Source organism: Periophthalmus magnuspinnatus, chromosome 15 (assembly GCF_009829125.3).
Source record: "Periophthalmus magnuspinnatus isolate fPerMag1 chromosome 15, fPerMag1.2.pri, whole genome shotgun sequence".
NCBI lineage: Eukaryota > Metazoa > Chordata > Actinopteri > Gobiiformes > Gobiidae > Periophthalmus > Periophthalmus magnuspinnatus.
The window spans coordinates 25755028-25771199 of NC_047140.1; positions in this window are offsets into that span (position 1 = coordinate 25755028).

Here is a 16172-nt window from a genome sequence, read left to right on the forward strand (position 1 = left end):
TCGACTGACAAGCTGCTCATAACCCGCACATGCTGCTTTTGGGCATCAGTCAGTTTATGGAATGTTTTCTTGCTTTCCTGTATCAAAGAGCAGTTATTGTGTGGCTTCAGGCAACACTCCTGTCTATGGCCAGCACGCAAACATTTATGACTGATGTACAAGAACTGTCATCTGCTGTACTATATATATATATATATACTTTATAATTAAACAGAAACACTATTCTCTATCATGGATTATCAGAGGAATTGCACATCTGATTGTTTTATGCTTTTTAGGGGAAAAAGAAAAGGGACTGATGTACAAAATGTTGGATTGAAATGACCTAGCAACAAAACCTTGGCTATTTCACAATGGCTTTGTTCACAGTTGACAGATTTGACTAAACAAGCTCTGAAACGGAATATATCCGCTTTTTCACCTGAGTCTGGTAACATTTTGTCCCCAAATCAGGACTATCCGGTGTTTGCTTTTAACTTGAAAGCCAGAGGTACTGAAATTTGCCTTCCAAAAATGATCGACACAGACAATGACATTGTCCATTTGCTGCCTGGACAAGCAAAGAGAATGATGCATGATGCTGCCTGTAAGCTGTTTGGACACGGGTCGGCTGGAGCACGCCCTGAACTGAACCGCCTTCCAGAGACACAGGTGGATTACTCCAGATGTGCATGGAAAAGTGATTGTGTTTCCACAGACGAAACCTTGTTGTTTCCCATAATAATAAAGTTTAACATCAGATATGTTATTGGAGGTGAAGGGCTCACTGTGGGATATGTGCATTCGATTGACCAGAATGTTTTATATTTTCTAGTGCACTTTATCGTTGAACTACATCCTGTGTTAAAGTGAAATAAAAGCAACCAAGAAAGTTTTCCACTGTTCAAAATATACCTCTTTTCACGTGTGCATTGCCAGTATGGCTTGAAATTAACTTCTTGGCTCACTAAGCACTATAGCTAAGTGAATGTTGCATTTTATTTCTTGGCACAAATTTTGACCCTAAATAACTGGACTGCAGACAACAAGGTTGTATTCCATAGTGTTTTTGCAAAAAGAGCTTAGTCCTATCATGTGTGAAACCACACAAACATGCTTCATCTGCTTACAGTTATTGAAACTATCACAGCAGTGTCAGGCCTCAGGTAGACTTCAGCACACCCTGGAAAACACTCCAGTTTTGGTCAAACATTTTATCCAACACCAATGGACATTCTGAACACAACAGTCTTAGGGCTTAGAGACATAAGTTGGTGAATGTTGATCACATAGGTGCATTATGTCCAGTGTTAAGACTTTGTGCATTTGAAAATATGTTTTCTAGTTCAATTACAAACACCCAGACAGACTGCCTGCAATGGAAACCCCACTGTTTAAAACTTTCCTTTAGGGACCATTTGTTGCAGTAATATTAGAGGAAAACATGCACAGAAGCAGATAAAGAATACCCACACAAACTATGGACCCAAACTTTACAGAAGAGAGCCAGAGGCAATGCAAGTGAAAACTATATCAAAGTGAAAAGCAATACATTGTGCTGCATACAATTAACACAATCAATTACAGTTAAAGGGACAATGATGTATATATAGATTAAGTCAAATGAAGTATGAGTTAGAAATTATGTATGCAAGTACAAAATAAAGTATGCAATATGTACAATAAGATATGAAAAGTTTAGGAGTCTGCTACAGCTGTAAGGATGTTTCACTTTTTTAATGGGCAAACTAAACATTGTTCTGCAATGTGCTCCTGAGATTAGGGATACCGCCTGATTTGCTGAGTTCAAATCTATCTCCAATCTTACCTCTTAAGAGCAACCAATTATCAGTGAGGAGTCCAGACACAAGATTCATTTAGAAAGCACACAAAGAATCAAAAGTAACAAACATTTTTAATATTATTTAATTGGAGCTAAAAGCATCAGATAAAAGCAAAAGTGTGTGTGTGCGTGTGTGTGTGTGCGTGTGTGTGGTGCCGTGTTTGTGTGGGGCCTAATGGGTGTCAGGGTTCCCGTTGAAAGAAAAGCTGCTCTGTGTGGATGATTGGGCTTATGACAATGATAGATGATGCTTCCTGGAGCCTCGCGATGTCCTGCTGCGCTGCCACTGACACTCGGGACTCTCACTAAATGCCCGCGCCTATGTCACAGAGCCGCGAGTGAACGCCCGAGGGAGGGGGGGGGTGAGCTCGTCCACTGACACACGTCCCATCAAAAACTTTTACAGCACTGGCCAGCCAACGGTGACGCTACTACTCAGAGCTCTCTGCGTTTTAACTATCTATAGTGACTGCTTTTTAATGGGATTGTATCAAAAACAGAATAATGTTTTGCTGAAGGGCTGTTGTGTTTTTATCTAAGCTTTGAGATATTGTTATTGATTTCACATGTTAATCCGTTATGTAGACCTCCGGGGCTGACTTTGAGACTGTATTGCTTTAGTGAGGTTGTTTGCAGCAGCTAGAGGTTAAATATGGTGTGCATTAAATTAGAGGAAATTATAATTAATAAAGAAGCAGTTTTGTTTATCTGCAAAGGCATCCATTGGGCACGACTAGCACTTCTGTATATCGATTGTTTGCATGTCTTTGCATTAGCGAGAATTCTGTTATGAAATGGTTGGTGTATTATGGCACGCAAAACACCATTTGCTGTCTGTATAACCTGAAATAAAACAAAAGGTAAAACAAATGTGCACCCTAAAATAACGTCATGGTTAAAAGCAAACTTTAAACTGGCTGATTCTATATTTAAGCAGTAAACAAGGAAACATAATTATTTGAACAGATATAGTTTTGTCAATGGACCAGCAAGGCAGCAACCAAAATGCAAGCTTCTATTTAGTGGATTTTTGAAACTACACAAACTAGTGCTATTAAAAGCCATCCAACTCCAGGCAGCGATGAGTTTTTGTCACACTGGACCAAAACCTTGCCAGTAAAATTAGTACTTCATTATAAATGCTTATTAGTGTCAACTTAGCCTGGTATAAGCATCATTTTGAACCTGATCATCTAGTTAGTACAAGAGTTTTTTACAATGAATTTGATCTTGATTCCTATCCTTGTCTACAGCAGTAATACCATGATTACTGAATAGGAGTGTGCTGAGGGGGCGTGTTTTCTGTTCATTTAGATGTCAAAAGGACCTTCAACAATGGCACACACAATAGCTGCTGAGTAATAAGAGCCTCTAGAAGAAAGATGGATCTCCTAAAGACTCATTTTTACAATAATTGGGTTAGATATGTGTGCACTCCATTTCAACCAGGGGCCAATTTTTGGATGGCATTTCATTATAGTGACAGGGATTGTCACCATAATGAATTCATCAATGTTGGGAAGATAAATGGCTCAACAAGAAAAGGATAGAGTCATCTTGTGGATGTGATGTGGGAAATTGTCTTTATTATACATCATCTTATTAGAACATGAGGCAGCTATTTGGACACTAGAACCATATGAACATCGTTTTCCATTTAGAGTGATTGAAATGTTAATAGCAACATGATTTGACCTATTCTGGAAACACATGCAGCACAGCCTCTTGCATTTCACACATTATCTGTGTTTTGAGCCAATGATGTATGAAGTAGGGAGATGTTTTTAATGGGAGAATAACAACTATCTACAACTAACAAGTATTGCCAAAAGAAGGCTGTGCACAATGAGCCATCTTTTATTGGTTATTTTTGGGGAGCAAAGCATGTACTAGATTACCAATAGTGCTTCTTTTAATCACCAACAACACATAATGTGTTTTAGAGGCCTAAATTATCCTCTGTTAACAAGAATCCTGAAAGTAATATAGGCCAATAACTCCAAATGTGTCATATGAATACTTTGTGACAGCAGCATGTCAACTGAGTTTTCTCATAATACAACTTATAATGCCCTGGTCTGGCTATTTTACAAATCTACCTACTTTTTGTAAAACCATAAAGCTTTTTATCAGCGTTTTAAATATTTCCAGTATTTTGTAGCTGTTTCCATGGAGACCCTCGAACAGGCCGTGCTATGGCTGTGCCTCTATTCAAAGCCTTGACATTGACACATTTTGCACTAGGGCAAATGCAACTTTTATTGTTACTACTTGCCGTTAAACTTTGCCAGAGTCAGATTTGAGCTTCTTCCAATGCAAGTTACTGGAGTTTAACATATGAGGATACATCGGCAGACTTAAATCTATTTTTATGTTTGTGTGGAACGAGGCTAGACTTGCATTCGAGTAGAACTATATGAAAGTGAAGGACATAGTTATGAATTATGTAGGAGTGAAAAAAATACTGCTGACAACAAAAAGCCTGCTTCAGCACAGGAAGGCTAGATACTGGTGCACTATTGCTACATTGGCAAAGTCCCAGGAACATAACATGCAACATCTCATTCATAAGTCACAGTTACAGCTTATGTATTGCCTTGTGAAATTAGACGTAACTGAAAAACAAACAAAAAGATGTGGAATTACGTAAAGGTAAACCACTGCTGTTATGAGAACGAGAAAAATTAAATGACGCACATACACAACATACAATGTGTATCTGCACACGGGGTGAATCTGACACATTTTAAAAACTTAGAAAATATGATGACTCATTTTATATTTGGTGAGAGCAAGCAAGATATCTATTGAATAGATACACAAAAGGTACATGCATTTTAGAGAAGAGGTACTCTGTAAGTTTATATTCTAAGATTGTGATATTTCGGTCCAATAATCTGTGCAGGAAATTACTCAGCATCTCATTCAGAAGTCACTCTCTCAGACAAAACAAAAAAAACAAAAAACAAATTTTGTAATGGGTTCTTGTGGCTTCAAAGCTTTATTCACTTTTGCCATAGCTAATGCTGCCAATACTAATGTTTTTTATTCAAAGAATTGACTCAGCCCTCTCAATTATTTCAGGTTTAGGGTAACAACGTGGTGTATACATGCTAATTAACTGGATTACTGCAAATAAAGAAAAGCATTTGCATATCATTGAATTCATTTCATGCTGTGTCTGATCCAGAATACACACTTCAATAATTCACAAAGATGTGAGTCCGGTCACCTGAGCTCAAATGGACATCACTGACAAGAGGCCAATCAGAGAAATGCATGGTCTGTCCATACCAAAACAAATATGGTGGTTTATGAGGGAAAAAGAAAACCAAAAATCACAGGGGACTGAAAAATATTGCAGATTTCGGCAGAATCTATGAGATTTATCATTTATATTTTTGTTACATTTTAACTTATTATATACTTTCTGTTGACATATCACAGTAAAATAGTGTTACTTTTTTCTCACTTTGTGCAGACCTAAATTGCACATACAAGCTGGTAACAAATAATGTAAAGAGTATAGGAGAAGGGAAGTGGCATACACACTGGTAGCAGATAATGTAAAGAGTAGAAAAGAAGTGGGAGTGGCATACACGCTGGTAGCAGATAATGTAAAGAGTAGAAAAGAAGTGGGAGTGGCATATACGCTGGTAGCAGATAACATAAACGGTAGAGGAGAAGGGGAGTGATGCCACTGGTTTGCCTGCGGTGCTTCTTTGCTGCACACTCAGCTCCAGGACCATGACAAGACAGATTTTGGGCTTGCGCTTGTTTGTTGTCAGCTTCATACTGAGCCAATACAGTTTTTTTTTTTTGTTCCCAGGATGCTGCAGCCATCTTTGTAATTACATTGTCATTTCAGGCACTCGCCGCACGCCACTTAACCTCCGCAGCAATGTTAGCAATCAGGGAAGTGTGCACGTGCTTACAGTATATACACATGAAGTCAATTTGACAATGCACCTATAGAAGACATACAATTTATTTCAGTTCTCATTATTATTTGGGAATGAGGATATTTGCTTGTTACAGTTAATTGTTCTCTCCAATGTATTCAGCGAAGCCAATTACACAGTGTTCAGAGAGATGTTTATATTTGCAAAAGGTCACCATGTTCCAATCCTGGCACATATTTATCAAGCAGTCGGAGTCATTTTAATTAGTCATAGAATCAAGCACCTTAAAAATGGACCTGTGAATAGCCAGTTTATAGTGAAATTCATATGTGGACCTGAATGCTTGAAGTAATCATCCAATTAAACTGGACTGAAATGCAACACTAAGAATACTGTCAAACATAAGTAGGTAATTCTAAATATGACAAATCAGGCAATAAACAACTTCGGAATAACTGGTTTTAATATTGAATAAAATTTCTTCCACTATGGGGGATCTTCAATCAGAAAACAGGCTGGAAATGAACTCAGAAACAGGACCCTCAAACAAGGATTAATGCAGATTCAAAACTGGTCAACAATCTAGCAAAGCCTGAATGAAAAAAGAGAGTATATATAGAGACTACCCTGGGATGATTAGGGGATGAGTTGCTAGCTTCTTTTTCCTGCAGCTGCAAAAGATGGACGGGGACAGGATGAGAAATGGAGCTGGACTGGTGATAAACAAGAAAACAACAGACAGGACTGTGACAGAAATACTTAAAGATGCATTATATAACTTTTCTGTTGGGAGGTCGCCAGTTGCTTGACTCCATGAGATTGTTTTACCTTGAAAATTCCCCAGTCTGGCACTTAACATATGCTAATTTACGAGACTGCTAGCCATTCCAATAACAATGATCTCGATGAAGGTGGTGGAACCTCTATCAGTAAATTACATAGTGCACCTTTAACTTTAACTTTTCATAAACAAAGTGCTTGTTGGAGATAATTGGTATCGAGAGCGGGGAAGAGAGCAGTGCCAGTGTAAGTTAATCAGGGAGCATCTTAATTTTACGGTTCAAAACATTTATTACACAGTCTGTAAAATAAAAGGAGTGTGACCTGCTGGCGACATGGCCCCTGCCCCATCTCTCCCTCTACGAAAACAAGCCACTTCAGGACAAAGGCTTTCTGTCACAGACTCACTCTAGACAGGGCTCTGGTGAATGCAGAAGGGAGAAATTTGCTGGAACCTCTGATTATGTTTGATTACAGCATTATGGCGATCAACACAAAGTCAGAGGCCAATATTTTTTCGATGCCTTTGGGGTTGTCCTGTGTAAAAGTTGGAAAATCGTGGACAAAATGAGATGTAGTTACTGGGGAATATGTTGCAGTTGTAACTAAGACTGTGGTTAAATCTAGTTGAATTGAGCACTTAACAGGGTGTTCTGTATAAAAATGTGTACCACTGACTTATTTCTATTAGTTCAGTGTATGTAGTTTGGGCCTAACCAGGGATGATGACACTAAGGAAAAAGGTTCAATACGCAATACCAAATTTTGATAATACTTTAATAAAAAGGCATTGCACTAAAAACAATATAACATGAAACTGGAAGCTTCTGCTCAAATATTCACTCACTCTGCACAGTGCCTATGTTATATTTATTTTATGGGGCGACAGTGGCTCAGTTGGTGTGTCTGTCCACTGATCCAAAGGTCGGTGGTTTGAATCCCGCTCTCGACATAAATATCACTGGTTGAGTGTTCAGATCCACTGACCCCACAGTTGCCAGTATGTGGGTATGTAGCCAGCCAAAAGTCATTATAAGAGCTGTGTTTTTCTTCATATATTTTTTTGTTAAAGTACTACACATATTCTTTGCAGTTTGAAAGAGGCAAAAAGAACTATTCCAGTGGGAGCGCTTGAGAACATATTCACTGCACAATATCTGACTGAGCACGGTGAGTGGGAGTGTGCTGTATTTTATATGGTGGCTGTCTGAGGGGCTGATTCTTTCATTAGTGCACAGGGTTAAAAGGCTTTTGGTTGAATAGCTATGATCTGAGAGAATCCAAGAATCCATCAAAAATGTTCACTTTTCTATTCAAAAAGCAGTGCAGTATCTTTTCAAGTAGAAATAAGACTTCCATTTCAGCGTCTCCCACAGATTTACCACAACAAATGAGCCTTCTAATGCACAGTGATAATTATTACATTATAACAAATATCCTTCCATTCCATGTGCAGTTATCCATTTATCTGGGCTGTAGAAATTTCTCTTTCTTCTACTGACCACAATGTGGATGACTGACTTATTAAATAAAGCTAAATTTAAGATTGACTGGGCTATAAGTGATTTAAATTATTGCTCAGGTTATAAAAGCAAGGACAGGTAGTGGCAGAGTGTGTCTATACAAGTTTATTATTAAATGATTGATCTAAAAATGCTGTGTCTGTCAAATAAATGAATAAAACAATTGCACACATAAGGTTCTATCTAGTCCAATAGAAGTAAGGTTAGGGTTATGGTTAGGATCTCCTACTTCTCTTGATTTACTTTGGAATTGGGTGAAGTACACTCCGGTTGGCTTGAGCTGTGCATCTCCCCCTCATGTCAAGGTGTTGGCTGCTGTTGTTGCACCCTCTCTACCTGGCACAAAGCACCTTCCCACAGCTCTTTATTACTGGCTTGTTGGAATATTGCCAAGACATCGGTTTACATTATTGTACACTCCTTCAGTTCCCCATGTCCCATTTAAAGCAATATAAAGTAATCGTCACTTGATCTGGCCTTTTTGGGGACATCTTATCATCAATAGAGAAGTTAATGATACAACTGTTGTTGGCTCAGAGACTTTGGGGCCAGAGACGTGCAACAGAAAATCAATTACAGAGTTAGAAGTTTCAAGCTGAATGTACTTCTTCTTGGAATCAGCTAAATTCTACAATTAGTCAGGTACAATTAATAGAATTTTAATCAAGGTCAATATGTAGACCTGACACAATAACACATTTTGATCTGCTGCTATTGCTTTATTTTTTATTTATTTATTTATATATTTATTTGACAGGGACAATGCAATCAGACATAGTTACAAAATGAACATTGCAGCTGATGTGATGCATATAGAGTTTATAGCAAGAGCTAAAGAAAATATCACGATAAACGATAATATTGAAACTACGTTATGTCACTGACAAAAAAAAAAAAATTATATATATATATATAATAATAATCTTTTAAAAAAAAATATAATAATAATTCTAAAGCAGGATAATACCATTTATTTTTATTTATTTTTTATTTTTTGTACAGTATTATTAAAAGGCATGAGCTGCAACAAATGCATAGCAGAATGAAACAATAATTAGATATTCACCTTATTCCAAAAGTTGTCATGCTGCCATTGCCTTTCGGATTGTATTATTTTGCACGCCGCCACGTAAGTTCTATAGGGACTACAAAGTCTACTTAAAGTCTCTCCGAGAATCGGCAAAAGTTTTCCCAAATTCTCCACTGAAATGAACAGGGTTCCTGCTTAACAGGAAGTGCCACCACAAAGTAAATGTTAAAAATAAGGTCAACAGAAGAAAAAACAGACAGACAAATCCTCATTAGGACACACACACAAAACTATAGAACTATAGAGTCCCAAAATGTATAGTTCCATCTGTCCAGTCGATATAGTAATTACTGAGCCAGGCATTTCAATGTTCAGTCATTTCTCCAAGGCCCCTAAAAGATGATCTAAAATTACTGTTCGCAAATGACTTTATGCCTGACCTCGGAAAGTGTCTTGCTCTAGAGACACAACGACAGCATCCAAGCAGGATTCTAACAGTCAACATCCGGGGCGATAAACGAGCGCTCTAACCCAACTCTAGTCTAAATTATTATATTTTTCAACCTCTTCTCCAACCTCCTACAACCTCTAACAGGAATAAAAAGTCAAACAAAATGAATGAACAATAGTATGTTGTCCACACACGCGCATCTATATTCAGCAAGTCCAACATTCATCACATGTATCAAGGAGAAAAGGTGAAGGCCCTGTGCTTCCTACAAATACATACACAGTGTATTAGCATGCTCGGCATATCGTCTCCCATGCCACGTCTCTGAGCATCAAAGCTGAAAAAAAGTCCTTGAAAACAGTATATGAGGATGGAGGTGTCTGTGGGCCCTGTTGGCGAGGCATGACAGGTTGCTAAGTATAGCCAGCCAAGAGAAAGCAATGATTATGCAATGAGCAACTAAATCTCTTCCTTGGAGCACAGACGCACGGAGAATGTTGCTGTCTGTGCAAATAAACTATGATGGGTAAAATGGGTCAAAATGACAGCTTTTCAAAACATTACTACTTTTCTTTTTTCCTCAATCCCCCTGGTGCAGAGATGATTACGTAGATGTGTATTGACTTTCTGAATTAGCTGTCTCAGGGGCATGTAAGCAGAGTTAAACCACATTATTGACACAATTATTGATTTTAACACTGTGCCTAAGCTGTTTATGTAAATACTGACACGTGATAAACAATTCACTTTTCAACTGGAAGCTTGGTTTGGTTTTTCGATGATATGCGTCTCTAGAGGGTTCCTGTGGCTTGCATAAAATGTGTCTCAATCAAGTCAAAGTAGACATCTGTGCATCTCTATATGGATCACAGGGATTTGAAAAGCCACATAAGTACAAACGGGGAGGAAACATTGACAGTTGAGGTTAACAAAGCAAAAAAAAAAGCCACAACAACTATGATAACCCCTAATTTCATACTGAATATTGCTGCAGGAAATTCAAAGTAAGCAAAGAGTGATTTTTACTGATCAGACAGAACTTCACCTGAACAACATATTGTATCAAGTACCAGGGGAAATATAACAAATAACCTCCGGCACACACACTATAGGAACAGGATATTACATCTAAGGAAGTAGTGCTGACTAAGGGAAGCTGAGCGGAGGACCCACTCTCATGCACAATTGATCCAGATGGAAAAAAAGGCAGGGAGGAGAGCACAGGGACCAGGACACAGCAGTCGAGAGTCACAGCCACTCACACACACTGAAAATCAAGGTTTTTAATATCAATTATACAATGTTATGTAGATTAGTAAACTCAAGACAAGATCCCGAGTCACAATAAATCATCAACCTCCTTGTGTTTTGCATATTGATTTGACAGTGATTTTTATTTATTTATTTTTTTGCTAAGTCTCTTCTTTACATGACTATTTTTTCTAGTATGGGACTGGCACAAAGATAGAAGAAAGAAAGAATACATTAGCTCTGTTAGGATTATTTTGAAGCCTGATATATTGGTACGGAGATATACTACGATAAACAATAATATTGAAAGTACTTTATGCCGTTGACACAATAACAATAAAAGAGGATAATCTCATTAACCATTTTTAAACAGACAGTATCAGTAAAAGGCCTGACCTACAAAATATAAATAACAGAATGTACCATTATTTGTTAATAAAATCGGCATTGAAGTTACTTATTCAAGAGCGCAGACACGAGGAGACTCGTATGAGATTTAAAATGTCCGAGGACAAACACTGCAGTGAAGAAACCTCATGTTACAAGCTTAAAAGGCAAGTTAACAAAGCTAGCACACCTCCGTCAGCTCTTTTCTATCTACAGTAAAACAACTCGCTTTGAAAGTCTAGTGTTCAAAAGATCAAAGCATTGCACTTTTACTTTAGATGTAAGTCAGAACTGTGTTATTGTCATTTGTGGGATGTGGTGCAATATTTCAGATAAATGCTTTTAATGCACAGAATGCTGGCGATAAACTACACAGGAAGACTCACCATTGCTAATCTGAAGCAGCTTCACCCAGATTCTCGATGTGCAGATGTAAACAGACGCATGTGAGGGCCTACTCTCACCTTTCTTACATTCAAAGAAAACTTTAAACTATATTAACAGCACTGTTTTGTGTTTTTCACTATTTGCAGAGAACACATTCTAAAGGATAATATGGATGAGAATGTTGGAGTTTAACTTTACAACTTTACGAGAGCTGAGTAATAAAGTCAACCAATTATTTTTCACTACTGAGTTTGTATCTGGCGGTCTGTGTCCGTCACTCCGTCTGTCCCTGACGTTCTGTTTTATAGGCTGCTGCTGTGGTGGTTATGTTTTGTGGTTACGATATGAATCACACTAACACGAGTGCATCGGCTTAAAAAAAAATCATGTACGAAGACACAAAGTCAGGTAAAAGCTTCCGGAAGTTAGAAAGAAGCAAATCGAGGTTCTACATTGGGCAAATTATCTTGTAGGGTTTCAGGATTAAGAGTGCAAAGTCTATCACTATCAAACAGAAATCAGAACTTCATTGGTTACAATACTAAGCACACTGTGCATACTACAAAGTAACACAATGTCCTCTACAAAACAAATAAAAAATTCTGTTTTATTACATACAAAATCTGCTTCACCTTCAGTGTTCTTTCAAGTATTGATGCTCCTCGATGTGCAGAAACTTTGTACTGTGAACTTACTATTGTAAATAAATTGCAAATCTAATCACCATCACAATGTCACAATCACAGCCTTACATGCAAGTACAATGACATAACTAAATACAGTTACTTTATTTACCCCTCTGGCTGGATTTCTCTTTGCTCCAATAATGTTACGGTGAACTATTGTTTCAAAATGTAGAGTATGTGTAGCTGCCGTCTCTATACCAGCACTTCCTTGTAATCAATTTAAATTCTATATATAAACGCATGAGACACTGCACGGTATTGTTAACGGATGAATAAACTTAATATCTAATTGAAACATACTCATACAAGCCTGGAGTTTTAGTGCTGTTGTTGTCTGCCACACACACATCTGTCTGTCTTTACAGTCTTCTAAAGCAATCACCCCTAAGGTTACAGCAGCTCCAAAGATATGCCCTGTCCAACTTGATTCATGTGCTGGCCACTCTGAGTCATGGCTACTCCCCATCCAATTACCATCCCATAATATATCAGGGGAATTATGGCTGAGGCCCTCTCCGTGTCAGAAGTCACTTGCAGACACCTGTGGGTAATGGGCATTCGTGGCGCTGGGTTGGGATCACACCAAAAGCTAAGGAGAGAGGGTCCAGGTAATCTGATAACTGGGTCAAAAGAAGCGATGGGTTTTATCCTACTTCAATTATCTCATTTTTTCAGTTTGACTAAAAAGACAGGAGGAAAAATCTACCTCATCAGCAAAAGAAAAGAAAGGCCGTTAATCAGTTGGGACTATCAGAGATCTCCCACTGTTAATGGCTAAGATTAATTAATATTCAGAACAATTGTTAATGTGAGGGATGGCCAGGCGAGGTATGGATGGATAAAATCGATCTCACATTACACATTTTACACAGTTTAATAAGGTGAAAATGTTACTTAGTTCAGCTTTCAATTGTGTAAGTCCCTAGGATGGTTAAATACGTATTTTAGGGTGTTTGAAGTGTCCGTCATCTCCCTCTGCAGTCTCTATGCGGAAAACTAGTCTTGCAACACGGTGGACACCCGAGCCAAAGAAAAGTCTACTGCAAAACACTGGCTATTTCTTCTTAAAATATTTAACGTAATATGCTTTGGTATGTGGTTACACGGACTTATTTCAGTAAAAAAGTAGAGAGAGGAAAACGCTTTTGAGTCTGTCCGCTGTCAGTGTATTCTCATAAGAGACCTGCAGGGGGAGCACCAATTCTGAAAGTTACGTAGTTCTGCTTTAAGGACAAATTTGAGTCAGTTTTTAAGAATATCTGTAAAATTGTAAATAGCTCAAATCCCCAAGGCTGGACTCAAAATAGGGAATATTAAAATGAAAATTCTCCATTGAAGCATAAGATAAAGAACAAAAAAAGATTTGACGAATTTTACAAAGGCAAACAAATCATATAATTCACATTCACTACCCCATAGGTTGGCAATTCAATTCAAGCTACCAGCAATGGATTCTCGCCTTTGCCTCTATATGAGAGTGTATGAGAGCTATAACAAGCTACCAAAATAGCTTGTGTGATTGAAGCGGTTGAAAGAATAATGCAATTTAATGCAAGTATAAGTGAAATATGTTTTTCTTGGATACGCAAATATATTCTAATTGTGTTCATATTTCTGGTTTGCATACACACCTTTACCTCCTGATAACAGCACGCCTCATAGCCTCATACTGTTTGTGTTTATTTTCAATATTTCTCCCTACCCCAAACTGACCTAATGCAATCCGGTGTAATGGACGTTGCAGAAGTAGGAGCATTTGTTCTAGCTGTCAGCAGCACATCCAGGTTCACTTCAGAAGACGCAGAGTTTCTGGTGCGTGCGCGCAAGCAAATGTAAACTTCTTCACAGCCCAATGAACAGCAACATCCTCGGAGCATAACTGAAAAATACCAGTGAAGATGAATAAACGATGTGAGCACAACAAATATGGAATCCCAAGATAACGGTGCAATGGGAACATATTGTACATGCAGAAAAATGCTTCATGATAGGGTGATGGGAAAACAGCAGTATAAGTCAAAGAGATAAAGACCTACCACTAGAGTATGATGTACATTTACTTATAGGGTTAGAGGTGGCTTTGAGTCAGTGCAAATACTTCAGCAGAACAATGAAATTATTCTCCAAAAACTTGAAAAAACTGACAGTAGATGACGTGTAGCACATAAACAGCCAAAGCAAACATATTGCGTTAATCATTCTTCCCAGGGGCTCGGTACCTTTCAATATATTTCTGTACCAGTACTTAAACAACAACAGTGTAGTTCCTGCTGCATAACGTGTTATATTGAACAATAAAACTAAATATTAATATTCACTAAAAGACCATTTCTTTGAACAAACCGTGCATTTTCGATCATTTCCTGGGACTGCCAAGTACAATAAGATTTTTAAAGTGCTGCCCATGGAACCACAAAGCATAACAAACTAGATAAATGAATACACATTTTTCAGTTTTTAGATGGCTGGATAGTGGATAATAATTTTTTTTTCAGAACCAGTAATACTCTTCTCTAATAACCACTCATTTATTACCAGCTGAATGCATACATTAATGTCTGTTTTTTGTTTTTTTTAAATGAATATCTGAACTATTTAGCCAACTTTAACCAATTTTTCATAAAAGAAGATAACATGTGGGCCTATTTACACCTACTATCTTTCATTAGGATGTCATTCTTTGCACTAAAACTATATGATCCAGACCTACCATTTTATCTTTTATATTGTATAAAGCAAAAAGTCAAACGACATGGCTTCTTTCTTGTGTGGGTGTTTAAAGATTACAGCGTTAAAGAAACAGAGCTACAGTATCTTATGTGTCACGGAGATTGGATTTAAGTGATTGCAAAGATAAATTCACAGGAAGACTTTGAAAATGTTGCCGGTACCGACGTAGTGGCATTTTTGTGATTTTTTTAGGCTGTTCTGAGAGTGCAGATCTAAGTAAATGATATATCGAGACTAGAGCTTATGCTATATTTATGTTTTAGCCTTCTTTGAAGATAGTAACATTTCCTCTTCCAAGACTCTGCATGGACTCATAACACAGGTACAATGTATCTGACACAGTATTTTCCTTAAAACACCCAAGGGACCAGTTTCCGTTTAGGAAAGGTTGTCATTTCTTTTGGGGCATCTAAGACATGGTCTTGTTAGAACAAAGTCAAAACACAAGAATATATGATGTTTATAGACAAAAACATAAATATCTAATTGCACTGAATAATAAAAATAATAGGCCAAAGTTTACATAAGTGGCATGTGCGTGTTGACAGAGTGGTCAGTACACCTACATCATTATTGTGGGTGGGTTCAATTCTTCATGTTTCTGCCTACACCTCACTCACATACCTATGCAAGAGGAGATAAGAGACAAGACACAGAAGATAAATGTAATGTATGCAAGTAAATATGGAAATACAAAATTCACCTTTTTCACAAGCTTTTATAATTGAACTCCCGTGACGTTATTAAAAAAAAAAAAAAAACAACACCAAAAGACACGGTAAAAGTCAAACAAATATGAACTCAGCAGTGAGAAAGATATATTTTCTGGGAAATATTATCATTACTTTGCTCTGCAACAAGGCTTTTCTTTTTATAACTCTATCCCTTTTCTCACCTTCATAACCAAGGTAAAACCCTTAAACCCTATATTTAGAACTGCTTTTATGTTTCTTCTTGAATATTTCAAAAGAAAATGGAAAATGGCATAGGGATACACTGATCCAGCTCCGACACCAATATGGATACTCTGACTGTAAGTATCTGCCGATACCTGAAATTAACCGATGCCAATGTAGGGACAGAAAATGGCACTTATTTCTTTAAAACACAGTAACTTATTACACAAGAGATACAATTGTGTTATTTAGCCTTAAAATAACTACAAAACGGCTTTATACGATTAAAAGTTCATTATAAGATGTTTTGGGTTCAAATCAACCTGT